Below are 5,142 nucleotides of genomic sequence, written 5' to 3' on the forward strand. Positions count from 1 at the left end.
TAAGCAGACTCTACTCTCTGAGCCATGGAGAAGCTAAGGAACTAGTTGAGGTTTCTCTTAAATGTTCCAAGTTCAGTCTACACCCTAGGGCGTGCATGCAGGCATGCTAAGTTGCTTCAGTCCTGTCCGATTCTCTGAGACCCTACGGACTATAACCCACCAGGCTCCTCCATCCTTGTGATTCTCCAGGCAAGAATGCTGGAATGGGTTGCCATGTCGTCCTCCAGGAGATCTTCCCAACCCAGGGATCTACTAGGGTTAAATGACAATTTCAGGGAGGACATAACACTGATGATTTTGGGGGATGAGATTTCAATTTCCATATGACTACGGAAAACAGTTAGAGGAAATGCTTGAAAGGGACTAGCTGTACTCATTCATAAGCCATTTTCCTTATTAGGCAGTCCTCCCACCACCCAATGATGGGGATTCCCGAAAGAACCTGCATCAACTCATATCATATGGAGTACTTGATTATGGACTGAGCCTTGAACTGAGAACTTAGCTCACAGGATCTCCCACAGAGTACATGAGAAAATCGAAGTGGAGAGAATTAAAGCAACCTGTTTAAGGTCACAGATCTGGTTACTGGCGGAGCCAGGATTCAAAGCACAAGTCGGCTTGACTCAGAACCCAAGACAGTGGAATCTGGGGGTACTATTCTATTTTAAAGTCATTTTTTGTTTGTTTGTTTGTTTCCATCCTTAGAAGACCTGGAAGCCTGTCAGTGTTGTGGGTTCCTGACATTTCAGTTTGCTGACCCTGCTTCTCCCCAACCTTTGGTATTTGGAGCATCTGTATTTAGCATGAGTCTGGTTTCTCCCATGTTGAGTCGTAATCATGCTAACTGCTGTGCTTAGAGCCTTATCTATATTTAGGTTCCAGCTGTTGCTGATGAAACTGCTGGGGTACAGAAACTATTTAAGTTCCCCATGTGTTTCAACTAAGAAAAACAGAAAAAGAACTTCCACCATCATCCTTGAAACTCATGCATTGGGCACTGCCCCTCCGACCGGGTCTGTTTTCACGGAAGATTTTGCTGGGTGTCCTTTTGTGATATTCTTAGCTCCCAGTCATAGCTCTGTAACGCCATACCATTTTAAGAATTCCTTATCTTATATTGTGTGGCAAATCATGCAATAGTTACATAGAATCTAGACTCTCCTAAGCACCCATGAATGGAGATTCTTAGTCGTTGCTCAGTCACTCAGTTGTGTCTGACTCTTTGCGACCCCATAGACTGCAGCACGCCAGGCCTCCCTGTCCTTTACTACCTCCCAGAGCGTACTCAGACTCAGGTCCATTGAGTCAACGATGCCATCCAACCATCTCATCCTCTGTCGTCCCCTTCTCCTCCCACCTTCAATCTTTCCCAGCATCAGGGTCTTTTCCAGTGATTCAGTTCTTTGCATCAGGTGGCCAAAGTATTGGAGTTTCAGCTTCAGCATCAATCCTTCCAATGAATATTCAGGAATGATTTCCTTCAGGATGAACTGGTTGGATCTCCTTGAAGTCTAAGGGACTCTTGAGAGTCTTCTCCAACACCACAGTTCAAAAGCATCAATTCTTAGGCACTCAGGCTTCTGTATGGTCCAACTCTCACATCCATACATGACTACTGGGAAAACCATAGCTTTAACTATCCAGGCCTTTGTAAAGTAATGTCTCTGCTTTTTAATACACTGTCTAGGTTGTCTTGGCTTTTTTTCCCAAGGAGCAAGTGTCTTTTAATTTCATGGCTGCAGTCACCTTCTGCAGTGATTTTGGAGCCCAAGAAAATAAAGTCTGTCACTGTTTGCATTGTTTTCCTATCTATTGCTGTGAAGTAATGGGACCAGATGCCATGATCTTCACTTTTTGAGTGTTGAGTTTTAAGACAGCTTTTTCATTGTCCTCTTTCACTTTCATCAAGAGGCTCTTTAGTTCTTCTTCACTTTCTGCCATAAGGGTGGTGTCATCTGCATATCTGAGGCTATTGATATTTCTCCCGGCAATCTTGATTCCAGCTTGTGCTTCATTCAGTCTGGCATTTAGCATGATGTAATCTGCATGTAAGTTAAGTAAGCAGGGAGACGATATACAGCCTTGACGTACTCCTTTCCCGATTTGGAACCAGTCTGTTTTTCCCTGTTCAGTTCTAACTGTTGCTTCTTGACCTGCATACAGGTTTCTCAGGAGGCAGGTCAGCTGGTCTGGTATTCCCATCTCTCAAAGACTTTCCCACAGTTTGCTGTGATCCACATGGTCAAAGGCTTTAACATAGTTGATGAAGCAAATGTTTTCTGGAATTCTCTTGCTTTTTCAATGATCCAGCAGATGTTGGCAATTTGATCTCTGGTTCCCCTGCCTTTTCTAAAACCAGCTTGGACACCTGTAAGTTCTCAGTTCATGTCCTGTCGAAGCCTGGCTTGGGGGGTTTTGTGCTTGAGCTTGCCATGTGTGAAATGAGTACAGTTGTGCAGTAGTTTGAGGATTCTTTGCAGAAGGAAATGGCAACCCGCTCCAGTACTCCTGCCTGGGAAATTCTATAGGCTATAGTCCTTGGGGTCGCAAAGAGTCAGACACAACTGAGTGACTTCAGTTCAGTTTGAGCATTCTTTGGCATTGCCCTTCTTTCATGTTGGAGTGGAAACTGACCTTTTCCAATCCTATGGCTGCTGCTGAGTTTTCCAAATTTGTTGGCATATTGAGTGCAGCGCTTTGACAGCATCATCTTTTAGGCCATGAAATAGCTCAGCTGGAATTCCATCACCTCCACTAGCTGTGTTTGTAATGATGCTTCCTAAGCCCCACTTGACTTGACATTTCAGGCTGTCTGGCTCTAGGTGAGTGATCACACCATCATGGTTATCTGGGTCATGAAGATCTTTTTTGTATAGTTCTTCTGTGTGTTCTTGCCACCTCTTCTTAATACCTTCTGCTTCTGTTTGTTCTGTAACATTTCTGTCCTTTATTGATCCCATATTTGCATAAAATGTTCCCTTGGTATCTCTAATTTTCTTAAAGAGCTCTCTGGTCTTTCCCATTCTGTTGTTTTCCCCCATATCTTGGCATCGTTCACTTTAGAATGCTTTCTTATCCCCCCTTAGATTCTTAGAGCAGAATATGAATTGAATATTATTTCTTTGCCTTTTTGTAATTTTATACATTTCATTTTAAAATCAACAGAGTTGTTAATTTTAATTAGTAAAACTTTTATAAAATACTTATGCAGTCATTTAATTGCAAATATTATTTTTTTGTTCATTTTCTGTCCTAGCACTTGAGACATGTAAAATTCATAAAAGCATATTGAATGAAAGAGTGAATTTGGTTTACGAAATCTAGAAGTAGTAGGCAGAGAAGGCAGCCTGATGCTCTGCTTTGTATCTTGAAATTCTTAATGATTTGTAAAAAGGGCCTCCCATTTTCATTTCCACTGGTTTCCACAGATTGTGTACAGGAGTGAGGCTCATGGAGCCAGTCTTGAATGGAGGGCGTATATGAAAGCATAACCTTAGTGTCGAATTACTGGGTTTGCCAAAAACTTTCTTTGGGCTTTTCCATGCCTTTATATGGAAACCTGAATGAAGTCTTTGGCCAACCCAGTAGTTAAGTGGCACTGGGAGGGGGTGTGGGGAGTGGGATTCGTGAACTCCTGTGTAAGCATATTGGTCACAGAGAGCTAAAAATCTTTTTCTTTTTAATTCTATAGAATTTAAGACATAAATAAAAGGATTTCCTATAGAATTAGGTTGAATAATCATGCTTTATATAACCCTGCCTACATTTCTCATGTACATAATTGCGATTCATAAAACACAACTTCATTTAGTACCTCTATTGAATTTGTAAATGCTAGAAGTTTAGCCATTAATATATGAGGGGGGTGGGGTCAGACAGTCAAGTCATCAATGACATAGTGGATGCCCTTTCTGAACTTATCTGAATGAATTAACACGAACTTTCCTGTCCCTGTCCATAGTGGTAAAAACATGTGAAAATGTCACAGTAATTTTAAAAGAATACATATTTGAGCTTAATTAAATTCTTATTCCAAAAACAAGGTACAAATGCCTTGCTCTGGAGAATTTCAGATCAGATACAGGTCCTGTATCATAGGACCTTGGATTATTACCCACCTGTGGATAGGAGATGAGAGACTGGAATAGAGGTTCCTACATGAAGCCAGGATCCTACAGGCATATCTCCTCAGTAAAAGAGTATTTAAATAACTCTCCCTGTGAAACTGGAAGTTTCAAGGAGTTTTTCTCTCTACCAGGCCTGTCAGTGCATGTCTGGGTAGAGAGAGGGCCGTGGAAAGTACACTTCAGACCTGGGCTCAGTAGGTGAAGAGTCCAAATTTACCCAGCTTGTGTATTGTGAATGCAATTTCAAAAATGAACATTTTAAACACCACTGACAGGAAACAACGGATCACTCTGTAAAAACAAAGATCAAGTATCTTTGTAAGGAAACGCCCACAACCCAGGGCACACAGGATTCTAATGTCATCCAGACTAAGGGTAAGACATGATGGACACTTGTGAATAGGCCACGAGGAGGGAGAGAAAGCAAACACAGGGGGAGGAGGATTCACACCTGAAAACCGGATAAAAGGGAATCTTCTCAGAGAGACTGAAAGACTGATTTCTGAAAGTATTTGAGGGATAGAGAAGAACTAGCAAATGTCACAGCAGAGAAAGTGAAAATCAATCAGAATTAAACTAATAGACATAATTAGAAACAAAAATGTAGTAGAGATAGTTAGAACTCAGCAGGTACATCAGTAGGCAGATTTCAGCGTTTAAAAATCACTCACTTAGTTTTGGCTGTGCTGGATCTTTGTTGTTGCTCAGTCCTGTCCGACTCTTTGCGACCCCATGAATCGCGGCATGCCAGGCCTCCCTGTCCATCACCAATTCCCGGAGTTCACTCAGACTCACGTCCATCGAGTCAGTGATGCCATCCAGCCATCTCATCCTCTGTCGTCCCCTTCTCCTCCCGCCCCCAATCCCTCCCAGCATCAGAGTCTTTTCCAATGAGTCAACTCTTTGCATGAGGTGGCCAAAGTACTGGAGTTTCAGCTTTAGCATCATTCCTTCCAATGAACACCCAGGACTGATCTTTAGAATGGACTGGTTGGATCTCCTTGCAGTCCAA

This window comes from Bison bison, unplaced genomic scaffold (genome assembly GCF_000754665.1).
Source record: "Bison bison bison isolate TAMUID 2011002044 unplaced genomic scaffold, Bison_UMD1.0 scf7180017864236, whole genome shotgun sequence".
Lineage (NCBI taxonomy): Eukaryota > Metazoa > Chordata > Mammalia > Artiodactyla > Bovidae > Bison > Bison bison.